General features: G+C 45.8%; 1 long non-coding RNA gene across 1 annotated transcript; it reads right to left on the reverse strand.

The window, feature by feature from the left end:
• Positions 1 to 13068: 13068 nt before the first annotated feature.
• Positions 13069 to 14568, reverse strand: LOC140912157 (uncharacterized). The gene is made up of 2 exons (XR_012159236.1): positions 14322 to 14568; positions 13069 to 13733 (listed from the first exon to the last, which is right to left on the reverse strand). It is a non-coding gene; the product is annotated as an uncharacterized LOC140912157 (long non-coding RNA).
• Between the last annotated feature and the right edge of the window lie 1775 nt (positions 14569 to 16343).

The following is a 16343-nucleotide window of genomic DNA, read 5'->3' on the forward strand; positions in this document are numbered from 1 at the left end:
ATAGCGCTTGCAAATTCATTTAGGCAAAGCTGGAGTTTCAATCTATTTTTTAGAGGCTCTTCAAAGGTGCTGAAATAGTATCTGAAGGAGATGTCACCCGACTAGAAGAGACACCACCAGACAATATTATAAATGAGAGACAGATGGGTTGCCGCTCACAGACAAAATTATGGCGAGAAACCTGTTTACCTTTTGCAATACACCCGTCAAGCTGAACAAGTATTTGGAACAGAACTGAGCTGAATAATGTATATCTCTACTAGTCTCTAATTCTCATAACTCCTTACCCTGAATCCTATAATTCCCCCTCTCCATGTTTGCAGAATTATCTAGCTCATTTGTTTCAGGTTTCGTTTTAACTTTTTGTAAATGCAACACATTGCTAAGAAATGTATTCATTTGCTAAGAAATGTATTTATTTCACTTTAACAATGTACCCATCTTGTTACCCACACTTGGATTTTTCTGATTATTCATGTGGAGTGGATGGACGCCCCCTTTGCTGTCAAAATGGTTCCTTCCAACAGTCACTGTGTGTCATAGATAGGCACAATGAGGCCCTACAAACCACAAAGAGGAAGCTAACTAGCCCGAAGTTTGATATCCGGATGTGATACAGCCATTTGGTTGCATCAGGCTACCAAAACTAGATAACAACGCTAGCAACCCCCAATAGTGCTGAACTGCCATGCTAGCTTTCTCAGGAGTTAATGCGGGGGCTTTAGAATACTTGCTCTGGACAGATAAGGTGTTTAGAGAGAAACCTCACTGGTTCCTTGTACTATCTGAGGGGCTAGATTCTGCCATCCTTACAGTGAGTGAACCTTACTCCATGAACAGTCTTAGTGGGCTAGACTGTGCCCTTGTCTTACTCATCTGAGCAGAAGAGTAAAGTAGGGCAAGCTTCCCCCCCATCCCTCACCCTACTATGGCCTTCCCAGAGGTTGCAGGTCCGGTGCAATGGGCAGCTCCTGCTCTCTGATTGCTCCTCTCTCCGAGCAAGTGGGTGGAGGAAGGCAAGGGGTAGCTGGAGCGCTCTCTCTACCTCCCTGCTTGCTAGCCAGGTGCAATGAGGAAAGTGAGCTACGCCCTTTAAAAAGGTTGCAGGGAGTTATTAGCTCCCTGGAGCAAGAGGGAAGCAGGGGAAATGTCATGACGCTCTGAATTTCAGTTGTTTCCCAGGGCTGTTCTTTTGGGGGTAGGGGTGGGGGGCGGGGAGGAAGGGAACAATTACATGCCACTGCCTACATGCAGTAGAGCCTGAAGTCTTCATCTAGTCCGTTATTCTCAGTGGGCCTAGTCATGGAATAAAGTACTGCTCAGCATGAGCAAGGATGAGGGAAGCTAGCACTTAGGGAGCTAAACTAAACTGCCAGACACCTGTCTGTGTGCAAAGTGAATGTTGAAAACAGTTTGTAGAAAAACCTGCCACTGTCTCAACTTTTCCCGTCAGTGTTAACGATGGTAGGAGTGTGTGCGTGACAGTCTTAATAGGAGCTGGCGTTCTGTACTTCCCAGCAGGAAGTCCAATCTGATTATGTAGAGTAGGTGTTGGAGAATCAGCACATTAATTGAGAATGGCAAATCAGTAAGAGACTCAAAGCTCTCCTAAGGTAAATTCTGCTCTTTATTTTCTGTGGTTAAATGACAGATTCGGGTCTTACAACAGTTTTACGGGTGAGATTTTCAGATGTTGGACTTCAGCTGGTGAAAGGTTAGGTCAATGCTGAGGGCTGACAGTTCCACCAGGAGAGTCTGAGTTCTCCTGGGTTCACAGAGCAAGCCAGTTCCCTGAGTCTGGCTCTACGTAGTCAGCCTGTTAAAATGGCTGTTTGCTAATGGAATGCTAATTACCCTTCCCCAATCCTGTTTAAAACACTTACAAAACACTTCTGAGATCTGCTCTTTGTTGTAGCTAAGGGCTCAGTTGTGCCTGGCTCTGTGTGCGTGGCTGAAGCGAGGAGAAGCAGGAAGTGCCTCCTTTCCCCTTGTGTCTTGGCACAGGGGCTGGACACAATAACTCTTAGAGCTCGTATCTACGATACAACCGCATTTGCTCCAACCCCTCAGACAGAGACAAACACCTACAAGATCTCTATCAAGCATTCTTACAACTACAATACCCACCTGCTAAAGTGAAGAAACAGATTGACAGAGCCAGAAGAGTACCCAGAAGTCACCTACTGCAGGACAGGCCCAACAAAGAAAGTAACAGAACGCCACTAGCCGTCACCTTCAGCCCCCAACTAAAACCTCTCCAGCGCATCATCAAGGATCTACAACCTATCCTGAAGGATGACCCATCACTCTCACAGATCTTGGGAGACAGGCCAGTCCTTGCTTACAGACAGCCCCCCAACCTGAAGCAAATACTCACCAGCAACCACACACCACACAACAAAAACACTAACCCAGGAACCTCTCCTTGCCACAAAGCCCATTGCCAACTCTAATAGAACCTAATCACATCAGCCACACTATCAGAGGCTCATTCACCTGCACATCTATCAATGTGATCTATGCCATCATGTGCCAGCAATGCCCCTCTGCCATGTACATTGGTCAAACCGGACAGTCTCTACGTAAAAGAATAAATGGACACCAATCAGACGTCAAGAATTATAACATTCAAAAACCAGTTGGAGAACACTTCAATCTCCCTGGTCACTCGATTACAGACCTAAAAGTCGCAATACTACAACAAAAAACCTTCAAAAACAGACTCCAGTGAGAAACTGCTGAATTGGAATTAGTTTGCAAACTGGACACCATTAACTTAGGCTTGAATAAAGACTGGGAGTGGATGGGTCATTACACAAAGTAAAACTATTTCCCCATGTTTATTTTTCCCCGCTACTGTTACTCACACCTTCTTGTCAACTGGGAAATGGCCCATCCTGATTATCACTACAAAAGGTTTTTTTTTCTCCAGCTGATAATAGCTCACCTTAACTGATCACTCTCGTTATAGCGGGGTATGGCAACACCCATTGTTTCATGTTCTCTGTGTATATATGTATCTTCCTACTGTATTTTCCACTGCATGCATCTGATGAAGTGGGTTTTAGCCCACGAAAGCTCATGCTCAAATAAATTGGTTAGTCTCTAAGGTGCCACAGGTAGTCCTCGTTCTTTTTCCTGCTTCTGATGTACTTAAATTTTTTGCTGTTAGTTTATTTTGCTATTTGCCCTTCAAATTCTTTTGGGGCTGCCAAATTATATTTTACACTTGACTTGCTAGAGTTTATGCTCCCTTCTATTTTCCTCAGTCGGATTTGACTTCCAATTTTTAAAGGATGCCTTTTACCTCTAATGGCCTCTTTTACTCTGGCTTTGTAGTAGCATTTTTTGTCCTTTTTACTGTTTTTTTCTTTCTTTAGGGGTATACATTTAGCTTGAACCTCTATTATGGGTTTTTTTTAATAGTTTCCAAGCATTTCACTGTTGTGACTGTTCTTTTTAATTTTTGTTTACCTGGCTTCCTTATTTTTGTGTAGTTCACCTTTCTGAAGTTAAATGCTACTGTGATGAGTATTTTAGTATTTCCCCCAGGATGTTATCTGATTAGAGTATGACCATGAAAATCATTGTGTCTACCACGGGGATTGGTACAACTTTCTTATATGATGAATAAGATTTTCAGTAATCCTCATCATATTTGACTTGGGTGTCTGGGTGGAGGCCTAAGGCTGGGTTGCTTTAAGGGAGCTGTGTTGTTGGCTTCTGGGTAATCAGTAAGGTATAGCTGTTTTGTGCTGGTTTGGTAAATTTAAGTATTGCAATATCCACCAGCTTTGGGGGTTTGTCTGCCCCATTCTTTGCAGTTCACCCTAATTGAGTAACTCCAGTGTGGCCCCCTGAAACTCTGGTCACACCCCCCATAAAAGGATGTTACATTAATTACATTATGGTCATTATTATGGAGTGGTTCAGTTATATTCACCTTCTGTGCTCCACTTAGGACTAAATCAGGAATTGCCTCTCCCCTTGTGGGTTCCAGAACTAGCTGCTCCAAGAAGCAGTGATTAATGGTGTATAGAAATTTTATCTTTGCATCCCATCTTGAGGTGACATATATCCAGTCAATATTGGGTAGTTGAAATCCTCAGTTATTACTGGGTTTTCTGTTTTTTGTAGCCTCTCTAATCTCCCTGAGCATATCAGTCACCATCACAAACCTGACCACATGGTTAGTAATTAGGGCTGTCAAGTGATTAAAAAAATTAATTGCTCGATGAATCGCACTGTTAAACAATAATAGAATACCATTTATTTAAATATTTTTGGATGTTTTCTACATTTTCAAATATATTGATTTCAGTTACAACACAGAATACAAAGTGTACAGTGCTCACTTTATATTTTTTATTACAAGTATTTTCACTGTAAAAAACAAAAGAAATAGTATTTTTCAATGTTCACCTAATACAAGTACTGTAGTGCAATCTCTTTATCATGAAAGCTGAACTTACAAATGTAGAATTATGTACAATAATAACTGCACTCAAAAATAAAACAATGTACAATTTTAGAATCTGCAAGTCCACCCAGTCCTACTTCTTGTTCAGCCAATCGCTCAGACAAACACGTTTGTTTACATTTGCAGGAGATAATGCTGCCTGCTTCTTGTTTACAGTGTCACCTGAAAGTGAGAACAGGTGTTCGCATGGCACTGTTGTAGCTGGTGTCGCAAGATATTTATGTGCCAGATGTGCTAAAGATTCATGTGTCCCTTTCTGCTTCAGCCACCATTCCAGGGGACATGCGTCCATGCTGATGACGGGTTCTGCTCGATAACAATCCAAAGCTGTGTGGGCCGAGGCATGTTCATTTTTATTATCTGAGTCAGATGCCACCAGCAGAAGCTTGATTTTCTTTTTTGGTGGTTCAGGTTCTGTAGTTTCTGCATCGGAGTGTTGCTCTTTGAAGACTTCTGAAAGCATGCTCCACATCTCGTCCCTCTCAGATTTTGGAAGGCACTTCAGATTCTTAAACCTTGGGTCGAGTGCTGTAGCTATCTATAGAAATCTCACATTGATACCTTCTTTGTGTTTTGTCAAATCTACAGTGAAAGTATTCTTAAAATGAACATGTGCTGTACTGTAGATGCAAACATCCAGAATATTTAATAAATTTCAATTGGTATTTTATTGTTTAACAGTGCAACTAAAACTGTGATAAATTGTGATTCATTTTTTAAAATTGCAATTAACAAAAAATATTAATCGTGTGAGTTAACTGCGATTAATTGACAGCCCTATTAGTAATATATTCTGACTGCTATACTCTTATTGTTTCTATCCATAGAGATTCCATGGTAAAGTTTTGATTCATTTAAGACTTCTAGTTATGTTATTTTTCTCAAAGGTCCAGATTCTAAGCTCATTACAGTAATGCAAACCTATAGTAACTCTGTTGACTTCAGTAGAGTTGTACTGATGTAAGTGAGAGGAGAACTTGGCCCCTAGATTTCACCATGGAAGTATTTGTGGAAAACAATGGGATTTAAAAACTCATGGAAGATTGGCCTGCTGACTTAGGGCTAATACAAATTACTTTCATATGTAAGTACTCCAGGTGAATGAGTGGAAGAATCAGGTTGTAAATGGGGTAGTTTGAGCATCATCTCTGTGAGGTTGCTATTACTCCTAATCATCACATCGTTAGTTAAGGACACCTATTTTACTTCTGACATGAGGAAGCATGACTTAACGGAGGGGAGGATGACAACCAAAAGGCACTGAGAGTGATATATATGCATCCTTGTGCCATTGGAAGTGATGAATCAAGGTGCTGTTGGATATTATCCTGGTCCCTCTCATCTTCCCTTTTTTCTACAGCGAGTGCTGTAGGCGAAAGTTGATCACCTGGCATCTGTTTGAATGGGAATGGAATCCATCTGTAGGCGTAATACTGTAATGTGCGGAACAAGGCTTCCCAGGAATTACTGAGGAAAAACTCTGGAAACCTTTAGAAATGTGACACATTATCTCTTTCTGGATGCCCTTGGACCTGGAATACTGATCTTACCATTCACTGGCTATCCAGTACGAATACCAAATAATTCTGTGTGCAGGAGGTGTATATAATGAATGGAAATGCAACACAACATTTGTCGTAGGGCGGCAGGATTCTTTCTTGAGATCCAGCGATCTAACAATAGAGGTAACTCCTGGGCCTTCTGAATAAAACTCCTTCAGTTGGGACCTGTGCTGGAGCATGGGATCCCATCTGCTTCTTTCCCCACAGACATAGGGGAAGTGTGGATTTGGATTCAAATCCAGATTCTAACTCCATGGTTTGGGTATATTTGTATTTATTACATTTAGTGCTTGCTTGATGTTGTTCCTGGCCAGCTTTTGTTGTGGAGCAAACTTGCCACTTGACAGATATCAACTTGGTATTTGTCTCAAAGTAGATGTTAGACAGCTATCAAAGAGCTAGATACATGGACCAAGTGACTAATTAGTTCATGAATCAGTAAAGCTAGAAGTAATTCAGCAGAATTCATACAGTCAGCAAGGATGAGGGCAGTCCTTTCTGTGACAGCTTTCCCTGCATTTTGATCATTAAGCAATTCACAGTTTAGCCCATCCATCTTGTTTATGTACCCTCGGGGGAAAGTAGTCCCTGCATCCCAGCATCTCGACAAGTTTGAAATTCAAACATATTTTTGGGACTGTCAATAAAATATCAAATAGGCACATTTTGATGTGAGCACTGACATATATAACACTACTGGCGACTTTTGTAATGAATGATATAAGGAAAACAAATCTTTATTCCCTCTGCCTGCTAGACCGATCGTAACATCTTAACATCAGCTTGATTGCCCTGCCCCCTCCTTGGAGGAAAGCTAAGGGGCTGCAATGAATATAGAGGTCATTTTTTAAAAAAATGGTTAGAATAAAACATACTAATCATTCCCAGCAGCAGTCCCAAGGCAAGCCAAAGCCATCTCCAGTGCAACTCCACCTTTCTGTGTCTTGGCAGATTTATTTACGCTCACTTGGGTAAGAGATACAGCTTAAAATAATCAAGTCACTATTTATTTTGGCTTTCCTTGGATCTCTTTCCCACAAAAGAAATCCATCCAGTATTTATTCAGGGAAATATAGCTTTACCAGATGCCTGCTCCAGTGTCCGTGTAAAGGGGTAGGTAACTTGGTCACTCCAGAAAGCATATTCTACTAGTGTAATGCCAGGGCCGATGGTTTCAGAGCTTGGTGGGCAGCCTTTTTTACAGTATTAATTACTCTACACGTTGATCCTAGCATCCCACTTCTCAGCCTGCCAAGGCCCAAATGTGGGATACAGTGTGTGACTCAGAACATATTTACACTGCAGTCAAAAGTGTGACTGCAGCAGGTCTCCTGACTGGCTTTTCGTCTCGGTAGTTTGAGTAACAAGAGCAGTGAAGCTGCGGCAACATGGGCTGTTGAAACCCACCCTGGTATGTACTCAAGAGGTTAGCCCATGCTGCTAACTGTGCTGCTGGAGTTTCATGGCTATTGTTACTCAAGCTACCTAGATTCATGCTAGCTTGGCTGTGTCTGCATGTGATGCAGTCACACCTCTGACTGCAGCGTAGAGCTACCCTAAGATCAAAAAATTATATATGCAGAAAAATTGTTGGATTCCTTCCAGTAGGGTAAATGGTTTCCTGAATAACCTCCGTTTCAGAATTCTTTATTTCTGATGCAAATAACATTCAACAACAAGAGGAAGCATTCACCACATGTGTGGAACCTAAGGAACTTTAGGGCCTAAATGAATGATGTCCTTCAAAGACAGGTACACATGAGAGGTATAGGGTTAGCATATTACCACCTGACCCACCAGACATTGACGTCAATGGGAAGACTCCCAGTGACTTCCATGGGATGTGGACATGTTTGCATATAAGTATATGCCCTTAGGGTATGTCTACACTACGGAATAAGGTCGAATTTATAGAAGTCGTTTTTTTAAGAAATCAGTTTTATATATTCGAGTGTGTGTCCCCCCACAGAAAATGCTCTAAGTGCATTAACTCGGCGGAGTGCTTCCACAGTACCGAGGCAAGCGTCAACTTCCGGAGCGTTGCACTGTGGGTAGCTACCCCACAGTTCCCGCAGTCTCCGCTGCCCATTGGAATTCTGGGTTGAGATCCCAATGCCTGATGGGGCTAAAACATTGTCGCGGGTGGTTCTGGGTACATATCATCAGGCCCCCCTTCCCTCCCTCCCTCCGTGAAAGCAAGGGCAGACAATCGTTTCGCGCCTTTTCTCCTGAGTTACCTGTGCAGACGCCATACCACGGCAAGCATGGAGCCCGCTCAGGTAACCGTCACCCTATGTCTCCTGGGTGCTGGCAGACGCGGTACGGCTTTGCTGCACAGTAGCAGCAACCCATTGCCTTGTGGCAGCAGACGGTGCAATACGACTGGTAGTCGTCCTCGTCGTGTCCGAGGTGCTCCTGGCCACGTCGGCTGGGAGCGCCTGGGCAGACATGGGTGCAGAGACTAAATTTGGAGTGACTTGACCAGGTCATTCTCTTTAGTCCTGCAGTCAGTCCTGTTGAACCGTCTTATGGTGAGCGGGCAGGCGATACGGACTGCTAGCAGTCATAGAATCATAGAATCATAGAATATCAGGGTTGGAAGGGACCCCAGAAGGTCATCTAGTCCAACCCCCTGCTCAAAGCAGGACCAATTCCCAGTTAAATCATCCCAGCCAGGGCTTTGTCAAGCCTGACCTTAAAAACCTCTAAGGAAGGAGATTCTACCACCTCCCTAGGTAACGCATTCCAGTGTTTCACCACCCTCTTAGTGAAAAAGTTTTTCCTAATATCCAATCTAAACCTCCCCCACTGCAACTTGAGACCATTACTCCTCGTTCTGTCATCTGCTACCATTGAGAACAGTCTAGAGCCATCCTCTTTGGAACCCCCTTTCAGGTAGTTGAAAGCAGCTATCAAATCCCCCCTCATTCTTCTCTTCTGCAGGCTAAACAATCCCAGCTCCCTCAGCCTCTCCTCATAACTCATGTGTTCCAGTCCCCTAATCATTTTTGTTGCCCTTCGCTGGACTCTCTCCAATTTATCCACATCCTTCTTGAAGTGTGGGGCCCAAAACTGGACACAGTACTCCAGATGAGGCCTCACCAATGTCGAATAGAGGGGAACGATCACGTCCCTCGATCTGCTCGCTATGCCCCTACTTATACATCCCAAAATGCCATTGGCCTTCTTGGCAACAAGGGCACACTGCTGACTCATATCCAGCTTCTCGTCCACTGTCACCCCTAGGTCCTTTTCTGCAGAACTGCTGCCTAGCCATTCGGTCCCTAGTCTGTAGCTGTGCATTGGGTTCTTCCGTCCTAAGTGCAGGACCCTGCACTTATCCTTATTGAACCTCATCAGATTCCTTTTGGCCCAATCTTCCAATTGGTCTAGGTCCTTCTGTATCCTATCCCTCCCCTCCAGCGTATCTACCACTCCTCCCAGTTTAGTATCATCCGCAAATTTGCTGAGAGTGCAATCCACACCATCTTCCAGATCATTTATGAAGATATTGAATAAAACCGGCCCCAGGACCGACCCTTGGGGCACTCCACTTGATACCGGCTGCCAACTAGACATGGAGCCATTGATCACTACCCGTTGAGCCCGACAATTTAGCCAGCTTTCTACCCACCTTATAGTGCATTCATCCAGCCCATACTTCCTTAACTTGCTGACAAGAATACTATGGGAGACCGTGTCAAAAGCTTTGCTAAAGTCAAGAAACAATACATCCACTGCTTTCCCTTCATCCACAGAACCAGTAATCTCATCATAAAAGGCGATTAGATTAGTCAGGCATGACCTTCCCTTGGTGAATCCATGCTGGCTGTTCCTGATCACTTTCCTCTCATGCAAGTGCTTCAGGATTGATTCTTTGAGGACCTGCTCCATGATTTTTCCAGGGACTGAGGTGAGGCTGACTGGCCTGTAGTTCCCAGGATCTTCCTTCTTCCCTTTTTTAAAGATTGGCACTACATTAGCCTTTTTCCAGTCATCCGGGACTTCCCCGGTTCGCCACGAGTTTTCAAAGATAATGGCCAGTGGCTCTGCAATCACAGCCGCCAATTCCTTCAGCACTCTCGGATGCAACTCGTCCGGCCCCATGGACTTGTGCACGTCCAGCTTTTCTAAATAGTCCCTAACCGCCTCTATCTCCACAGAGGGCTGGCCATCTCTTCCGCATTTTGTGATGCCCAGCGCAGCAGTCTGGGAGCTGACCTTGTTAGTGAAAACAGAGGCAAAAAGAGCATTGAGTACATTAGCTTTTTCCACATCCTCTGTCACTAGGTTGCCTCCCTCATTCAGTAAGGGGCCCACACATTCCTTGGCTTTCTTCTTGTTGCCAACATACCTGAAGAAACCCTTCTTGTTACTCTTGACATCTCTGGCTAGCTGCAGCTCCAGGTGCGATTTGGCCCTCCTGATAACATTCCTACATGCCCGAGCAATATTTTTATACTCTTCCCTGGTCATATGTCCAACCTTCCACTTCTTGTAAGCTTCTTTTTTATGTTTAAGATCCGCTAGGATTTCACCATTAAGCCAAGTTGGTCGCCTGCCATATTTACTATTCTTTCGACTCATCGGGATGGTTTGTCCCTGTAACCTCAACAGGGATTCCTTGAAATACAGCCAGCTCTCCTGGACTCCTTTCCCCTTCAAGTTAGTCCCCCAGGGGATCCTGGCCATCCGTTCCCTGAGGGAGTCGAAGTCTGCTTTCCTGAAGTCCAGGGTCCGTATCCTGCTGCTTACCTTTGTTCCCTGCGTCAGGATCCTGAACTCAACCAACTCATGGTCACTGCCTCCCAGATTCCCATCCACTTTTGCTTCCCCCACTAATTCTACCCGGTTTGTGAGCAGCAGGTCAAGAAAAGCACCCCCCCTAGTTGGCTCCTCTAGCACTTGCGCCAGGAAATTGTCCCCTACGCTTTCCAAAAACTTCCTGGATTGTCTATGCACCACTGTATTGCTCTCCCAGCAGATATCAGGAAAATTAAAGTCACCCATGAGAATCAGGGCATGCGATCTAGTAGCTTCCGTGAGCTGCCGGAAGAAAGCCTCATCCACCTCATCCCGTACTGTACCATCTTCTGCTGGGCAGGCAAGAGATGAGGATGGCTAGCAGTCGTCCTGTACCATCTTCTGCCGAGCAGCCATGAGATGTGGATGGCATGCAGTCCTTCTGCACCGTCTGCTGCCAGCCAAAGATGTAAAAGATAGATGGAGTGGATCAAAACAAGAAATAGACCAGATTTGTTTTGTACTCATTTGCCTCCTCCCCTGTCTAGGGGACTCATTCCTCTAGGTCACACTGCAGTCACTCACAGAGAAGGTGCAGCGAGGTAAATCTAGCCATGTATCAATCAGAGGCCAGGCTAACCTCCTTGTTCCAATAAGAACGATAACTTAGGTGCACCATTTCTTATTGGAACCCTCCGTGAAGTCCTGCCTGAAATACTCCTTGATGTAAAGACACCCCCTTTGTTGATTTTAGCTCCCTGAAGCCAACCCTGTAAGCCGTGTCGTCAGTCGCCCCTCCCTCCGTCAGAGCAACGGCAGATAATCGTTCCGCGCCTTTTTTCTGTGCGGACGCCATACCAAGGCAAGCATGGAGGCCGCTCAGCTCACTTTGGCAATTAGGAGCACATTAAACACCACACGCATTGTCCAGCAGTATATGCAGCACCAGAACCTGGCAAAGCGATACCGGGCGAGGAGGCGACGTCAGCGCGGTCACATGAGTGATCAGGACATGGACACAGATTTCTCTGAAAGCATGGGCCCTGCCAATGCATGCATCATGGTGCTAATGGGGCAGGTTCATGCTGTGGAACGCCGATTCTGGGCTCGGGAAACAAGCACAGACTGGTGGGACCGCATAGTGTTGCAGGTCTGGGACGATTCCCAGTGGCTGCGAAACTTTCACATGCGTAAGGGCACTTTCATGGAACTTTGTGACTTGCTTTCCCCTGCCCTGAGGCGCATGAATACCAAGATGAGAGCAGCCCTCACAGTTGAGAAGCGAGTGGCGATAGCCCTGTGGAAGCTTGCAACGCCAGACAGCTACCGGTCAGTTGGGAATCAATTTGGAGTGGGCAAATCTACTGTGGGGGCTGCTGTGATGCAAGTAGCCCACTCAATCAAAGATCTGCTGATATCAAGGGTAGTGACCCTGGGAAATGTGCAGGTCATAGTGGATGGCTTTGCTGCAATGGGATTCCCTAACTGTGGTGGGGCTATAGACGGAACCCATATCCCTATCTTGGCACCGGAGCACCAAGCCGCCGAGTACATAAACCGCAAGGGGTACTTTTCGATAGTGCTGCAAGCTCTGGTGGATCACAAGGGACGTTTCACCAACATCAACGTGGGATGGCCGGGAAAGGTGCATGATGCTCGCATCTTCAGGAACTCTGGTCTGTTTCAAAAGCTGCAGGAAGGGACTTTATTCCCAGACCAGAAAATAACTGTTGGGGATGTTGAAATGCCTATATGTATCCTTGGGGACCCAGCCTACCCCTTAATGCCATGGCTCATGAAGCCGTACACAGGCAGCCTGGACAGTAGTCAGGAGCTGTTTAACTACAGGCTGAGCAAGTGCAGAATGGTGGTAGAATGTGCATTTGGACGTTTAAAGGCGCGCTGGCGCAGTTTACTGACTCGCTTAGATCTCAGCGAAACCAATATTCCCACTGTTATTACTGCTTGCTGTGTGCTCCACAATATCTGTGAGAGTAAGGGGGAGACGTTTATGGCGGGGTGGGAGGTTGAGGCAAATCGCCTGGCTGCTGGTTACGCGCAGCCAGACACCAGGGCGGTTAGAAGAGCACAGGAGGGCGCGGTATGCATCAGAGAAGCTTTGAAAACCAGTTTTATGACTGGCCAGGCTATGGTGTGAAAGTTCTGTTTTTTTCTCCTTGATGAAACCCCCTGCCCCTTGGTTCACTCTACTTTCCTGTAAGCTAACCACCCGCCCCTCCTCCCTTCAATCACCGCTTGCAGAGGCAATAAAGTCATTGTTGCTTCACATTCATGCATTCTTTATTCATTCATCACACAAATAGGGGGATGACTACCGAGGTAGCCCAGGAGGGGTGGTGGAGGAGGGAAGGAAAATGCCACACAGCACTTTAAAAGTTTACAACTTTAAAATTTATTGAATGACAGCCTTCTTTTTTTTGGGCAATCCTCTGTGGTGGAGTGGCTGGTTGGCCGGAGGCCCCCCCACCGCGTTCTTGGGCGTCTGGGTGTGGAGGCTATGGAACTTGGGGAGGAGGGCGGTTGGTTACAGAGGGGCTGCAGTGGCAGTCTGTGCTCCAGCTGCCTTTGCTGCAGCTCAACCATACACCGGAGCATACTGGTTTGGTCCTGCAGCAGCCTCAGCATTGAATCCTGCCTCCTCTCATCACGCTGCCGCCACATTTGAGCTTCAGCCCTGTCTTCAGCCCGCCACTTACTCTCTTCAGCCCGCCACTTACTCTCTTCAGCCCGCCACCTCTCCTCCCGGTCATTTTGTGCTTTCCTGCACTCTGACATTATTTGCCTCCACGCATTCGTCTGTGCTCTGTCAGTGTGGGAGGACAGCATGAGCTCGGAGAACATTTCATCGCGAGTGCGTTTTTTTTTCTTTCTAAGCTTCACTAGCCTCTGGGAAGGAGAAGATCCTGTGATCATTGAAACACATGCAGCTGGTGGAGAAAAAAAAAGGGACAGCGGTATTTAAAAAGACACATTTTATAAAAGTGTGGCTACACTCTTTCAGGGTAAACCTTGCTGTTAACATTACATACATAGCACATGTGCTTTCGTTACAAGGTCGCATTTTGCCTCCTCCCACCGCGTGACTACCCCCTCAACCTTCCCCCCTCCCTGTGGCTAACAGCGGGGAACATTTCTGTTTAGCCACAGGCAAACAGCCCAGCAGGAATGGGCTCCTCTGAGTGTCCCCTGAAGAAAAGCACTCTATTTCAACCAGGTGACCATGAATGATATCTCACTCTCCTGAGGATAACACAGAGAGATAAAGAACGGATGTTGTTTGAATGCCAGCAAACATACACTGCAATGCTTTGTTCTACAATGATTCCCGAGTACGTGTTACTGGCCTGGAGTGGTAAAGTGTCCTACCATGAAGGACGCAGTAAGGCTGCCCTCCCCAGAAACCTTTTGCAAAGGCTTTAGGACTACATCTAGGAGAACCGCAAATGCCAGGGCAAAGTAATCCTTTCACATGCTTGCTTTTAAACCATGTATAGTATTTTAAAAGGTACACTCACCAGAGGTCCCTTCTCCGCCTGCTGGGTCCAGGAGGCAGCCTTGGGTGGGTTCGGGGGGTACTGGCTCCAGGTCTAGGGTGAGAAACAGTTCCTGGCTGTCGGGAAAACCGGTTTCTCCGCTTGCTTGCTGTGAGCTATCTACAACCTCCTCCTCCTCATCATCTTCTTCGTCCCCAAAACCTGCTTCCGTATTGCCTCCATCTCCATTGAAGGAGTCAAACAACACGGCTGGGGTAGTGGTGGCTGAACCCCCTAAAATGGCATGCAGCTCATCATAGAAGCGGTATGTTTTGGGCTCTGACCCAGAGCGGCTGTTCGCCTCTCTGGTTTTCTGGTAGGCTTGCCTCAGCTCCTTCAGTTTCACGCGGCACTGCTTCGGGTCCCTGTTATGGCCTCTGTCCTTCATGCCCTGGGAGATTTTCACAAAGGTTTTGGCATTTCGAAAACTGGAACGGAGTTCTGATAGCACGGATTCCTCTCCCCAAACAGCGATCAGATCCCGTACCTCCCGTTCGGTCCATGCTGGAGCTCTTTTGTGATTCTGGGACTCCATCATGGTCACCTCTGCTGATGAGCTCTGCATGGTCACCTGCAGCTTGCCACGCTAGCCAAACAGGAAATGAGATTCAAAAGTTCGCGGTTCTTTTCCTGTCTACCTGGCCAGTGCATCTGAGTTGAGAGTGCTGTCCAGAGCGGTCATAATGGAGCACTCTGGGATAGCTCCCGGAGGCCAATACCATCGAATTGTGTCCACAGTACCCCAAATTCGAGCCGGCAACGTCGATTTAAGCGCTAATCCACTTGTCAGGGGTGGAGTATGGAAATCGATTTTAAGAGCCCTTTAAGTCGAAATAAAGGGCTTCATTGTGTGGACGGGTGCAGGTTTACATCGATTTAACGCTGCTAAATTCGACCTAAAGTCCTAGTGTAGACCAGGGCTAAGTGTTTTTGTTTACTCTGTGTAAAGAAATGTTTCAAATAGTTATAAATACTATTACTAATGAAAAAGGAATCTGTATAATTGCCATTGTAGCCCATCTGCCGCTACATTTGTGGGGTAGATGTCTTTCTCAGTGTCATGTTTGCTCATGTTGGTGCTCTTCAGGTGGCCTGTTTTTTCTTGCCTGTCACAAGTCACTCATTCTTATTTTTGTGTTGGTATTTTAGAAGATGGCCCTCTCCAGTCTGAGTCAGTGGTGAATTCTGGCCCCGCTATAGTGCTAAGAGGGCATAGTGTTGCCAATGTGCCACCTGTTTGTACCAGATCAGTGGCCATCTAGGACTTGAGGGTTGTCAGCATGCTTCCCCCATGCCTTCATAGTACAGCTGGGATAGAACTCAGAATCTTCCAACCTCCCTTCCTAGGCTTCAGAACCCAAGGTCAGCCTGATCCACAACATCAAAGCACTGTCTACATAGCAATTTTTAGCCCAAGTCTACCAGCCCTGGTTGGGAGGCTCATTCCCGCTCACTCCAAAATTCTGCATAGACATACTCTGATCATTCAAAGCAACATTCTGATTGACTGGTTGGGCCTTTTGGATGATGCCATAAGTATGGATCTGTTCCCAGTGGTGCACAGCTGGGCCCTCTCCACTGAAAGAGACACAAATCCCCAAACCTCTTATGTGAAATAAATGGGAGGAGGGAAAAGGGTGAGGTGGAGGACAAAACAAAGGCACCCTATGAAGATATGGATGAAGACAAACTGTGGGATTGGGAGAGAGTGAGAAACTGAAGGAGAAACAGGGACATTTGTAAGCTGTCCTCTTCCTCCAAAGTGTAGGGCTGGAATTGCAGCAGAGGCTTCTGGCTCTCTTCATTAACTTTCTGAATCGTCCAGGAAACTTCAAGGAAAAAAAGGGTTAAGGGGGAAAATATTCTGCGAGGAAAAGAAATGGTATTCATTACCTCTTCTCTTCTATTGTCTCTTGCCTTTCTACCAGGAACTGTTTTTCCACAGTGTGGCATAAATCACTGCAGGACTGATTATTAAAGTTGTGTTTATAAAATGAAATAAAA

Source organism: Lepidochelys kempii, chromosome 5 (assembly GCF_965140285.1).
Source record: "Lepidochelys kempii isolate rLepKem1 chromosome 5, rLepKem1.hap1, whole genome shotgun sequence".
In the NCBI taxonomy this organism is placed as follows: Eukaryota; Metazoa; Chordata; order Testudines; family Cheloniidae; genus Lepidochelys; species Lepidochelys kempii.